The sequence below is a fragment of the Sminthopsis crassicaudata genome, chromosome 3 (assembly GCF_048593235.1).
Source record: "Sminthopsis crassicaudata isolate SCR6 chromosome 3, ASM4859323v1, whole genome shotgun sequence".
Classification (NCBI taxonomy): Eukaryota; Metazoa; Chordata; class Mammalia; order Dasyuromorphia; family Dasyuridae; genus Sminthopsis; species Sminthopsis crassicaudata.
The window spans coordinates 387,051,504-387,065,907 of NC_133619.1; the positions used below are offsets into that span (position 1 = coordinate 387,051,504).

The window sequence follows — 14,404 nt, forward strand, 5'->3', positions numbered from 1 at the left end:
TAAAAATAATCATTTCATGCAAAGACTTGGGAGCTGGACATTTAGATTGGAATCTGTTTAGCTGCATCCTTTAAATTCAAAGCATCTTATCAAAAAGTAAAGTTTAACCTTTAAGAGATTCTTTTTTTTTTTATTTATAGAACTCACCACATTGACAGAAATGACACTTTCCAATGAAGCAAAAACTAGAGAGATCCACATTAAAACTCCATTAACTTTCTCCACTTGCGAATGCCTGCATCTGTGTTGTTGCCTGACACAGTAGAACTAATTCATTGTTGGATGAGGTGGGTGTGTCTGGAAGTAGAGGCAGTTTCTAGGCCAAGCTAACATACCTAACAACAAATTGATGTCTATGGAGCACCAATCAATGTTTAGTACATAACACATTTTTCACCGAGTTGTTAGAGTACATTTGCTTATATTTTGCACTATTTTAATTTAACCATATTGATCAAACTGCACACTCAATAAGACCCTAGGCACCTTAGGCTTATTAAAATTAGTCAACATGAAGCAAGTGAGCTGAGGAAGTAATGGAAACTGAAGATTTAAATACAATGGAGCCCACTTAAATAAATACCTGTTAATGAAATAAATCTATTAGGTGAATTTACTTTTTTCTGGACAAACCAAAAGATATATTTGTGGGGACCTTTAAATACCTATTATTTATTTAAAATAAATACCTATATTAAAAGGATATTCTTCTATTGTATGGCAAACACTATTCTCATGTTCACTAAGGGTAAATTAGAACAAGAAAATTCATATTGACTTTTCTGTCCCATAGACTGTCTTTTGGGTGTAATAGTAGCAAACCACATAAATTTGCATAAATGATGTATAAATATTATTACTATTGTTCTTTTGGTAATTTGCCTGTTTGATTTTATCCTATTAGTAGTGGGGGCAACAACCCAAAACAATTGATTTGAGCCATTTGTTTGACAGCTACTAAGGCATTTTAATGGAGAAAAAAATTTTTAAAGTATTAATTGCCTTATTGGGGTGGGGTGGGGAGTTGAAGTAACTACTCTTAATAAAAAAATTATTTCTCTCTTCAGAAAGTTGTATCATCTTTACATCATGGTTGAGAAATGCACTTAAAAGTGTCAACTCGGAATACTGAATTTAATGATGATTTGTAATAGAACCCTTACTGGCACATTCAGGGTGCTCAAATATTATTTTTAAAAACAAAACTATTATTTAACAGAAATTTTATGTTAGGCAACATCTTTAAATGATTAATCCCTTCTTTTCTCAGAGGGGTTGACCTATGGTAGTATATTATTTTAGTCAAAGAAAAAATGCTGCACATATTAAGGTCTTGATATAATAATACCTTTTAACAAACAGTGGGTACACAATCCACTGAGATTTCCTAAACCCCCTTTATCTGGTGTTGCCTTTAGAGGGCCTTGTGTATTCATTTTTTCCTCTAGCCTAATAAAAGATATTAGCTCTTTTCCCTAAGCAAAAATCGCTCCTCTCATGAATCAGGCTCTGTACTTGCAACTAGTGTGATATTGCTGGCCAGGTTTCACCCCAGTAAAATTCTAATCTATACTTTGTCTTTTAGAATTAAGTAGAAAATGCATATCAGCAGAATCTCCTTTCTACTTTATTTCATTTATAAATTACGAGAATGATGCTATTATATATTATTAATTTCTGCTGTTCTCCAGCTCGGCTGCAGCAGTGAGCTACGGATGTTGGAACGGTGTAATTATGTTCTAGTAGGGCAGCCATCCGTTTCCTTTCAAAAATTTACAGGATTCTTAATCACGCTGCTCATTTGGGTGCGCAGTAGCGAGGATGGCGAAACACAAACAGGGCACGTTCGTTTACATAGGAACACCTGCTTAGCATGATAGCAGATGTCAGTCAGTAAGCAGAACACAAAAGAAAAATATCAACAACAGCAAACTAGCACCATTTTGACATGGAGCAGTGAAATCTTCTCAGCAGGGACAGATATGGTGGGCATTCCTTTTCAAGTATAAACAGTGGTTCTTTAAGATCCCAAAGTCTTGCTCAAGGTTACCACTGTTGGGAGAAGCAGGGTGTTTAGACAATATACAAAACTTGGATTCTAATCCTGACTCTTTACTACCAATTTGGTCCAGCTCCTCATGTGGTCTTTTCAGGTAATTCAAGTTTTTTTAGTTTTTCAATATGATCAGATACTTATCTCAAAAAGGTTTTGGAAAGACTTTGTAAACATTTTGAAAGTTACCTGCCTCTACAGGAATAGTAAATTTTAGTATTTTGATACATAGAAGAGACTGGGTCAGAAAATCCAAATGAAAATCAGTTAACTAAACGACATAATATTGATCCTTGAAAACCATTTCTTTCTCAAAAAGTTATTTATTAAAAGTCTGTAATAATAATTGAATAAAACATCTTGCAGAAATCAAGCTATTTTTGACATGTACAACACTGTTAAATTATTATAATGATACTGTCTACTATTATTTTATCGTTAAAATGATTGTCATCATTTCCATTACAACTCCCTCTTTTCTGGGCTAACGTCTCAACTGTTAGAAAAAATAAATTTCTAGGCTGATCCTTAACTTTAAAAAAAGTCTTTGAAAGAGAACATACAATTTTCTAACAATCTCTACACAATAAAATGAGGTTATAGAAGAGAAAAAGTCAGACATTTGTATTTTTTGGATACACTTTTTTACCCAAGTAAAGTTTTTTAAGGGAAGACAATTCAGAATCTTCTGGTATTTCCCAGTTTCTTTCCTTTCTCCCCAAAATGGCTCACACATTCAAAATGGAAAACAGCTATCACACATGTGTGGTGACTAATTTTCCTAAGGAATTTTAGTATTCAGAATGAGTCTGCGTGTGCAGGCCTGTGCATTAAAGGCTCCCTGAGTATGCATTGACTTGATACCCAATAATGGCTTCTAAGGAGCCGTTATGTAGTGCTGTGTCAATGATCCATGCATTGAGGACTCCCTAAGTACGCATTGACACGATAGACCGTAACGGCTCAGAAGAAGCTGTTATGGTCTATCATGCCAATGATCTGCGGGTATTGGCAGAGTCTTTTGCTCTTCCATGGAGATTGTCAAGACTCTGAAGGAACTGTATGAGTTTGATGGAGGAACCATCAAGTGATCTTAGCAACAGCTGTACTTCTTCAGCTTTGAGTGTTTTTTTTTCTTTAAGTAGTATAAAAATTATTCCAAAAAAGAAATAATTCAATGCAATCTCTAAAAGATAAGGAATACTCAAAGAATTTTCTCACCATTTGACTTAATTTTAGAAAGAATGAGAATGGCAAATCCTATATTCATTGCAATTACATAAGAAAGGGCAAAAGTAGAAGTTGGATTTGAGGGCATATGTAAAGATTTTATTCAGATTTCCAATATCTATTTCATGGAGGCATTTTAAAATTTCATTCTGTATGTAGGGGTGAGTGGTGAAAAGAAAAATGTATGTATGTATGTATGTGTATATATATGCATATATACACACATATGTATATGTATATGTATGTGGGGGTGGGTGGAAGTATGAGCTTTTATGAGACATTTAATCCAAGACTAGAAAATTGCAACTTTCCTTTTACATAAATACCTATAGTATCTGAAGAAAATTTCATGAAATTGCTTAGAGAATCTTTGGAAGAGAAGTGTAAGTTCAAGAATAAAGTTTTGCTTCACACATGCTGTACCATCTTTAAACAGTAATTAATTCCCTTCTGCTATTTGCATGCTATCCTCCCCCCATCCCAGACACTTATGGAGAACATGGGAATTTTAAATTCACAATTCACTGCATGTTTTTAAATGATCTTCATTAGAATTTGAAGCTATGACTATAAACTGCCTTACACACAACCAACAGTCCTCTAGCAGTAAGCCTCATTATGTAGTACTATATTTGGACTACCTTTTTTATATTCTGAATTCTTACATTTTAAATTCATTTCTGGTATATTTAAGTGGAGTCAAGTGAAATATTTTATTTTGCTCTATTAACCAGCCAATTCACGTAGACACATGGCAGAGGTGTGTTTAAAGTCAAGAGGTCTCAGAATTCCTTCTGTCCAAATATCTTCAGAGGAACATGAAGGAGGAGAAGCAATGTGAGACATCCAAACATGGAAAGGAGTTGAAGAAGCCTGGAGAAGCTTGCAGAAATAGTCAAAGAAGTTTGCTAAAAAGAAAAAAAAAAAGGATGGTGGGAACAAAGAAGCCATAAATCGGGCAGAAGTTGCTAGGAAGGAAAATCAAGAGACACTAAGCACCAAGGAGATTCTTGCATGCTCTCTTCATTAAGCAGAGGAGGGTTGACTCACCAAAAAGAAGTGGTCTAAAATAAGATACCCACATTGGGGGTCACTCCATGATTGTGGTCGACTGGGTGAACAATTGTCTTAGAGTGTATCAGGAGCATAACTAAGAAAGATTCATTTGATTACAATACATAATGAGGAAAGCATCTCAAGAGTGATTGAAGAGTAGATTATACAAGGTTGACAAATCTGTTAAAATGATTGTGGAGATTTGAGAGTAGCAAGAAGATTATAGACATAAAATTTTTTTAACTTTGGAAATTATACTATTCATTTACAAAGTATTCATTCTGATCATCTGATCCAGAACCCCTTGTGTGTGAGTAAACTAAACCTAACCCTTGAGCCAAGGATATTTTAGCATTGGGGTTTTAAATAAAGCAATAGAAGCATGTAGGATGGTAGTCCAAAAGAAATATATTTGCCAAATCTTTTCTTTGAGGAAAAGGAGAAAGAATGAGAGAGCAATTGGGAGGTTTAGAAAAGGGCACAGGTGTGCCTTTCTGCAAATTCAGAAGAGGAAGAATAGGTTATTTAAATTACTTAAAGAAGGTCGTTCAAATTATTAGATTATTTTCCATTTTAATAGCTTTTAAGAGAGGAAAAAAGATGTGCTCTTCTTTTCCTTCCCCTGCCTCTAGCCTAGCCAATTAGGGGCAATTGTTTCTTCTGGCCTCAGGTTCTTAGTAGCCTTATTTCCATCCTAGCTATTGTCAAGCTTTACAAACCTATCATAAAATAGTTTCTTAAATATTGGATCACTCACCTTATCTAAGCATCTTAGTGGACTACACTTTCCCCTTTTCATACTTTGTTCTCCCCCTCATCATATTCCTTGTTGAAATTTTCCCATTCTTACCTTTTCCACACCTCTAGATTCCCTCTAACTAGTAATAATCACTTGGAGTCATAGAATTTTGTACCTCTCTTATTCATTTAACCAGACTAATTTGTATTGAAATTGCTTTTGTCCATGTCTTATCTCTCCTACCAGATTTTAAGCTCCTTGAAGGCGGGTATAAGGTCTTATCTTTAACTCTCTTCTAGCACTTGATACAATGTTCCAGACATAATAAATGACAGAAAGATAGATGGATGGGAAGGGGGGAAAACTTTATTTCATTTTCTCATAATGGAATTCAGATTTAATTCAATTCAATTTAAAACATTTATTAAGCCCCTATTATGTACCAAGAATTCTACTTGGCATTAGAGCTACAAAGACAAAAATGGAGTAGTCCTTGCTCTCAAGGAGCTAACATTCTACTGGATCTCAAACAATTTTTGAATAAGGAGAATATGAGGCACCTATGAGAATTCATTAATTATTTATTAACATTTATTAAACACCCATCTGTTGTGCCCAGAGTAGTTAGATCGTTGTTTCTATCCTCATGGAGCTTCCAGTCTAGATTTTGCTATTACAAAGAATGCCAGAGGGTAAATTAGGTTTTGCTTTATCACATATAAAGCAATTAACAATGCATTCAAAATTGGAACTTTTGGCCAAAAAGTTTGGTATTTTTAACTTAGAAAAACATTTATCCTAAACCATTTTCCCATTCTCCCCTATTTATGTCATGAAATACTTATGGAATTGTCTGAACTACAATAGAGAACTTTAAGTTTACTAAATTAGCATCCTTTGAATTGTAAAAAAAACTCCAGTGAAACAGGCATTTTTTCAAGATATATGTCAGACTTGATGGTACATCCCTAAGCTTTCTTTTGAGAGTCAATATGGCATTCCTCCTCTATTAGCAACAAGGGTAAATTTTGTAGTGTTTCTTTTTAATAAGCAAAAGGCAAGAATGAATGTTTCTTTGATTTTATTCAGCTTCTTAGGATGTAAATAGTCATTGTTATGTTTACTATGTGTAACTATTATTATGTTCTATATAAAATACAATTAAAATGTCAGACATTTTAACCAAATGATTAACATGAAAACTGACAGAAGATAAAAATCATCGTTCTTTTGGACCAATATAAATCACTTCCTTAAAAGGTGCACATTTCTAAGTACATTTTCTAAAAGTCTAAGCCTTTTAAGAAAGGTATACAATGTAAGAACATGCAGCTGCAATTTTTAAAAATAAAAAAGGGTACTGTTTCTTTAATGCCCAGCTGGTCTTGAGATGTAATAAAATTGACATATTGATTCCTTTGAATTTACAAATGCCTGTTTCATAAACTCCATCTCCAAAGCCTAGGCATCTTTAGAGCACTGTCATTTTTTTTCTCCAAATGGATCAATTATGTGCCCACGTAATCCTGTTACCTGTGAAATCCATGCATACTTCTCCCATTTGCTGCAGTTCCCAGGCGGACAAACTTGCATTATGTACGCATAAACAAACAGCGCATTTTCCTGATATTAGAGATTGTTTTCAAAGTGAAAGGCAATCTCCGGGGTCCTTTACTCAAAAAAAAAAAAAAAAAAATAGAAAGAAAGAAAGAAAAGAAAGCTAGCATACTGTGCCTGTTCCTCCAAGTAACCCTAGTGAATGATATTTATAATTATTACACTACATAGCAATTCATTTTAAATCACAGAGTTTTGCTATCTTCAGTACTCCACTTGCACCAGGGAGTGATTTCTCCATTATATTTTAGCTATTCCATGAAAGTCTATAGCTTTTCATATTTTCCATCTTTTCTCATTTGTTAATTATCACTTTATTTAATTGCAAATCATCACCAAGGTAGTCTTTGAACAACTGAAAATAAAAATAAGAGCAATCCAGAGTGAGTAAGGTTATAAACTTTGCAGCACAATTTCATAAGGAAAAGAGCTTTTGATTTTGATTCTCCTTTTCTTACATATATGAACTCACATACATACACACATACATTCACTTCTTTAAATATAACTCTTGTCATACTATGGAAACAACCTTTGAAAATTGGGAGAGTTTTATATCAAGTTTTTCCACTACATTAATAAAGCTTCCTCAGTGATCTAAGAGGTCCTTTCCACATGTCATATCTATAGTAATATATGCAAACCCACAGAAATACATTCACATGTTCACGTATGCACAGAGACATCAGCACAAAACAATGCATCAGGAACTAGTGAGTGTGAATATATTCATAACACACATTATAACTATATGATTTTAAGCAAATATTTTCCCCACCCCCCCATATAAACAGCAACAATAAGGCTATATGATTTTGCCTATGTGTGAACTCTGTGTGAGCAAAATACTGTGTCGTGTGTGCTCTGGATTGAAATCTGAATTCTTGCTCCATACTTTCAGACTGGGCTGTATCTGATTTTCTACACTTCGCTGAGCACTCAGCAGTTCGGTTCCACTGCACTTATACTGTATAGTTTGTCTCTAAAAGATTCCCCAAATTATGAAACATCTTGTCTGTTGCCCAACAAGCTCCCCACATACAGAAAAGATGGCACGAGGACCTATGCTGTGTGTGAAGCTTTGCAGGCCTGCGTAGTACTGTCATTGTTCCGGAGTGGTTTAAAAGATAAATGGCTGCATGTTAACCAGATTTGACATGCTGTGCAAAGGCAGGCACCTTTGGTCCCATGACACAGCCAAATAGAAAACACAACAAGCAAGCCTGGCAAAGATGTCCGACATGAATAAAAGCACAACAATTTGTCACATAGTTGTTACAAAATGTTAGCAGCTTTGGGGCTTGCCATGGGATAGCAGAGATAAGGCAGTGTGAAGAATACTGAAGGCTGAGGATGGAGATCAGGCAGTGGAAGAGTTAACCTGGAAAAAGAACTAAAAAGAGAAGTCACCAAAAGGGTTATTTTCATTTGCTTCTGCATAAAACTCAGAAATACCTTGATTGAATCAAATCAAGGCCAGTTTTTAGAAGGGCAGCTGAAATCCAGTGTGTCAAATGTTCAATTTCTATTTTTAAAGATCCATAACACTAACTTTTCTCTTTCCAAATTCTTGCAGAAATAGCATATTCCAGAATGACTTTCCAAAGTACTGAGAAACAAGTAGCATGTCTTCTTTCAAGCTGGCATGATGAAGAATGGAAGAACTTTGAAGAAGTTAAATTCCTATATACCACACTTTCTGTACAAAACTGCTGCCTAACACTTGTTCTCACCATTCACACAGAGAAAAGACAATCAAAATGATACATTTTAGCACTTTCTCAAATCCGTGAACAACAGGGTTCCCATTCCAAAATCTCTTCCTCTCAATGATTATCATTGCCTGGGTTATTATTACTTTTTTCCTGCCTTCTCCCTAATATTAGTAAGGTTTCATAAAAACCAGACTAAACTCTACCAAAATACCTGAGGTGGACTTATGGTCCTGGTGACATATTCTCTAGAAATGTAACTTTTTAGAACTAGAAAAATTTTGCTTATGATAAGAAACCAAGATCAGCCTCAGGAATAACTGCCTACAAAAAAAATCTCAAGAGCACCGAGTAGGAAAGAGGAAATGTTCATTTTCTGTTATGTACCAATCACTAGACCAAAAGAGGAGCTATGTGGACTAATATCAAGATGGTCCAAGGAGGCACAAAGATAGATGTCAAGATTTGAAAGCAGAAAAGTTTGTAAGAAAAATCACATGTACTTTAAAATAATTTCAAACATACCTATTATTTATATAAAATCACATAGCATACAAAGAGAAAGAGCCTGCTGATTCAAAAACTAGACAGTATTGAAAATGTGTATAGAAGAGAACCCAAGGTATATGAAATGTATAAATATCTATGCCCCAAGAGTGTGCAACTCACTGAACAATCTACACATGATTTAATAACAATAAAGTCAGGGTTGTCCAAGTAGGTAACTTCATTTCCCACCTCGAGCTTGTGGGTGACTAGAAATGGAAGTAAAAGAGAGAATACTCCTATTGCTAATTGTCCAAAGGGCAGAGAGATGGCAGTTCTGTTGACATCTGTGATTCCCTAACCCTAGTGACCTCTTATAAGTTCAGCAACATCAAAATCTATTGCATGGACGGCAACTCCACTCCTCCTAACCCCCTTGCTCCTGAAACCTGAGCCAAGTTCCATGTGGCTATAGATCTTGTCTCTACCGGCCCTGGGGGGAATCTAGGAAAGCACAGCCCAGTTAGATGAGGTACAGAGCCTCTCTAAGTGAAGGTGAAATGATTTGCTGGAGAGTACCAAATGGCTAAATTACAGGCAGCAGGGGGTAGGTAGAGGGTGAGGGAAGAGGACTACAAAGTTAGTTAGCAAACAGGCTTTAGGCTTCATATTGTTATAGATGTTCTCTTATTTCAATTTGTAATGTCAAATACAAAAGACTCAAGAGTTAAACATGGGATAAATGATGATATGCGATTTTGTACAATAAGCAGAATTGTCACATCACCTTCGTGTTGTGTAGCTCATTTACTTCCTGAAAATAATGAATACATGTTGGGGGAGGGAATGGCCCCAAATCTGAAAAAGTTAAAATGTTACTTGTCAAGGTCCAGATTATTGCTTATCTACCCAAAGCTATTTTTAAAAACATTTTCATCATTTAAAATGTGTATTTATAGTGAAATTATGCACTTATAGTGATAGACTGCAAAAATGTAGGCAGAAAATCCCACATGGGAGAAACATATCAGAGTGATCTGCAGCAATTAACTAAAGAAATCATTAGGAAAAGCTTATTTTTGAAAAAGTAATAGATTGTTTCATAGTATGTAATAGGCAAAATATGAATCCTAAGAAGTAGATTATAATCTCACATTTCCTGTGGAAGTTTAACAACTGATCTCTATGTTTTCTTCTCTGAAAAGCCAACTTTGTTTATATTTTCTTCATTCGGAAAAATAAAGAATATAAGCCGTTAAAAAAAAAGTAAACTTCTTTATTGCTCTCAGTTTAGCAATAATAAAGCAATCCTATTTTTAGTATTATACTGGTGATACTGTGTAATGGATATTAAAGGGTTGATTTTTTTCTTTTTTGAAAAAGTATACTAAGAAATTTTGTCATTGTGGTCTCGCTGGAAGTACAGTGTTTAGTTAGAAACTTGCATTTCTGTTTGTTCAGAGTAAAGTTTATGAAAATGGAAGGAAAGATAATATTAGTAAGCACAGTTCATTCTTGGAAGAAATCCCCAGTCATAATCTTGTTAACTGTTTCTTTGTGGTTCTTGGGTGAGGTATTAAATGTACGGTTAAGGATTCTTTATAAGAATCACATATAATAATAATAATTTTTCTATTTTGAATATTCTAGTTTAATTTTCAAAAGAAAAACTCCAATTATTTCTTTGAATGTCTAGCATATCCTTTTCTGTTTTGTACAAGTGCACTATTCTGTTAAGATTCCCTATAGGTCACTATTGATGGGGCTGTCTTTTTTTCATCACATTGGAATATTTGAGAGATTACCTCAGGTGTTCATTTTCCGCCTTTGTAAACATTTTACCTTGGCATTTTGTGTTGTAAAAGTCTCTCTCTGAGACTAACCCCTCTGCGATATTGCTTTCAGAAAGTGAAAAATGGATATATTGTGCCATCTATGGCAGCATTTGTTTAGCATTTGCTACAAATGGGAGAAAAAGGATACAGAATGCATGGATTGATTTTCAAATTACCTCAATATTTTGAAAACATTTTCACCTGCATGCTGAGAATGCTAAGAATGGGAAGGAAGGCAATTGTGCATTTGCTGAGCCTCCACTGCATTCATTTATAAATTACCTCATCACTGACTGAAATTAACACTGATTCTTACAGGCAATTTCTCAATTTCCAATGCTAATTACATTTTTTTTACTTTTAAATTCTGTACCACCTGTTTTGGGCAAGACATCTTAGGCAGCGCGACCGCATTTAATCACAATTTTAATTAACCGCCCTGTAGATGTGAAAAAGAAGCAATTATAATGTAGATGAATGATGATTTTTCTGCATTAAATTGTTTTGTTTCCCTGGTATGTTGATTGTAACACAGCACACAAATACAGTAACTGTACAATTTTTTTCTATTGTAATTTAGTAATTGTTTTTGGAAAACCAGTTTGGGAATGAGTGACTTCATCTGTTTACAAATTGATTGATACTGTTAACTCACTGATTGCTGCAGCATATATTTTGTATTGCACAGCCTAGCATAAAATATAATTAGGCATGCACAGATTTTGCAGCCCCATTTTGGAATCTGAAAATCAACTATCACTGAAGTATGTTTTCCTTGAGCATACTAGTATCAGTTGGGGCTGATGAAATGATAATCAAAACAATAGGCTTTCCAATTCCACCACTAGTAGAAACCCTTGGTTTCGATCTGATAGTCTAATGTAGTAAGTTTATGAATTGTGTTGTACCACGCCTGGGAGCTGGGGGCTGGCAAGTGGAAAGCTCACACAACTCACTCAGATCAATATCAGGAGAAGCATACAAGTGATGGAAGGAAACAATGATGAAAAATAAAGAGTTGCTGCTTTGGAAATCTAAGAATTGTCACTGACACTCTGGCACAATGCACGAGTGTGCTGTTGCGTGGGCTATCTCCATCTACACATTATGATACAATAAGATCACATTCATGCTCATGGCTTGCAGATACAGATCATTAAAGCTGTACCTCATTGCAGAGAAATTCAAAGATCTTATTTATGTGAAGCAGAGCTTGTTTCTTATTCAGCCACGAATGGCAGAGGAGAAAGGAAAAGACAGCTAGCAAATCTTGGCATAAGAAACACTGCATGGGAGTCAAAGGACCTTGCATTGAAATACCAGCACACACACACACACACACACACACACACACACACACACACACACACACACACACACCTGAGGGATCTTGAGAAAGTTTAGTCAACTTCTTGGGTCTCAGTTTCCTCATTTGTAAGGAATAGGAAGCAGTTAGATGGTGTAGTGGATAAAATGTGGAGTCAGGAAGACTTAAGTTCAAATTCTGCTTCAGATACCTGATTAGCTGCGTGGTGCTGGTCAAGTTAATTAATTGTTTTTGTCCTTAGCCTTGCCAATCTGCAAAATGGGTATAATAATAGCTCTTGTTGTGAGGATAAAATGGGATAATATTTGTAAAGTTTCTTGAAAATATTAAAGTACTATATAAATGCTAGCTATGATTAGTAAATATGAAAGAAAGGACTTGGATTAGAGGATCTCTAAACCTCTACCAATTTAAACTATCATCCTTTGATCTGTTTCTTTTGGACTTGTGTACCTAAGTATACATATATTATAGGTTTAATATGTATATAACTATAGACTATATGTATATACCTGTCATATGTATAAGTGAAGATCTGATATACATTATTGACAAATATTTATTATACTTCATATCACATACATATTAAAGTATATCCTTATTATAACTATACATTATATATATAATAGGCATGTACTTATGCCTGCACACACACACTCATATATATACCTATTATACCTGTAATATAAATGCAAGATCAATACTTGTTGTCCTTATACACTTTAATATATCTTAGGGATGAACACATTATACTAGTCCTGTCCCCATAATCTCGAAATTTTTTTTTGAATTAGCACATTCCATTGGTAAAACAAACTTCTTCTCTTCCCTTTATATCATTTTAGTAAGTCAGTCAGTCAATAAATATTCATCAAGTACCTTACATGTATCCCTGACACTGTGCTAAGCATTGAGGATACAAAAAAAAAAAAAAAAAAAAAAAAAAAAAGCAAAAGTAGTCCCTACCTTCAAGGAGCTCACAATTTTATGGATTCCCATTGTTTATGTCTGACTCAGGAAGAAGGCAAAGAGGAGAAAAGAGCAGTTGTGAATATTGAAAGGGAAACTATAAATATTCTTAGTCTTCTACTTTGCTCCCTTTATATCTTATCCTTTAAATGATTCTGATCCAAGATAGTTGGCTAAGAAGGTAAAAAAGTTGTGCTGGTCTATATAACAACTCTTTGCTATATTTAGGGTGGTTACATCATTTACAGCAAGTTAATGACTGTAAATGTTGTGAGTTGGCAAGATGATGCAGATACTGCTGGGAGGCGGTGGGCGATTCTAGATGATCTCCTGGTTTGTCTGTCTACTTTATAAATATTTGCTAAAAATTATTAATAGAGAACAAAACACATAATATGCATACCCAGATTAATTTTGAATTCTGAGTAAGAACTTATTCCATCTTTACATATTATGGATCTAGTCTGCTCTTGGCTGTGCCGAAGAAGTACACATCAAACTGTTATTAACTTTTATGGGATTTGGGCATTAAAATCTCTTATACATCCAAAGAAAAATGAATTATGAAAAGAGCTGTTAGTAAGTTTAAGTCTCTTTCCTTTATGTTACTATATAGAAATTAACCATTAAAACTTATGCCAGGTCAGTCATCACCTACCTATATCCCCTCAGCTTGTTGTGTGAAGTACTTGATAGATTAAAGAACCACTAAAAGAAAATTACTGATTTCCATCAGTAAAATTGCATTGTTGAAAGAAACCATAGTAAACACAGGTAGATTGTGTGTTCAATTTCAACTTCAATTGCAAGGTCCCAGAATGCTTTCTCATTGGTTAATGGTTTTCCTCTGCTATCATCCTCCTTACTTTCCTCACAATAGCTCTCAAGACAGATACTATATTTTGTGATTAGTGAGAAGCAACATATTTTTGAGGATCTCAAATTTTAGCCTCTTTTGAGGGTAAAAATGGAGTACTTTGGCAGAAGAAAATAAAATGCTCTTTAATTTTTTTTCATAAACTTGTTTGAGCAATACTGTTTGTTTGGGAAACTCAAAAGTGGTAACATCTGTGTTCCTTCTAGGACTTGATGTCATACCACAGACCTTTCTATAAACAGTTTGTCTTTGATAGGAAACAAAGGGGAAAATACCTGATCTCCAGCCTTAGCTGGTTGCAGCTCCCTGTATCTTCACACCCTGACCTACTGAACATTCCTTCTAGCAAAGAGCTGCTTCCCATGGCTACCTCCTCAATATAAGCTCACTAACTAATCTCTTAGCAAACACTTGCAGCAAACCTGAAGAGAGGAAAAAGGAGATGGTGGGAATGGGGGGGTAGTGGTGGAGAACAACAACAAAAAATAACCCCCCAACAAGCC

At 34.7% G+C, this 14,404-nt stretch overlaps 1 protein-coding gene across 3 annotated transcripts in view; it reads right to left on the reverse strand.

Annotated features, from left to right (window-relative positions):
- ZEB2 (zinc finger E-box binding homeobox 2) overlaps window positions 1–14,404 on the reverse strand; it is a 144,093-nt gene that overhangs the window by 110,710 nt on the left and 18,979 nt on the right. The gene's annotated exons all lie outside the window — the stretch shown is intronic.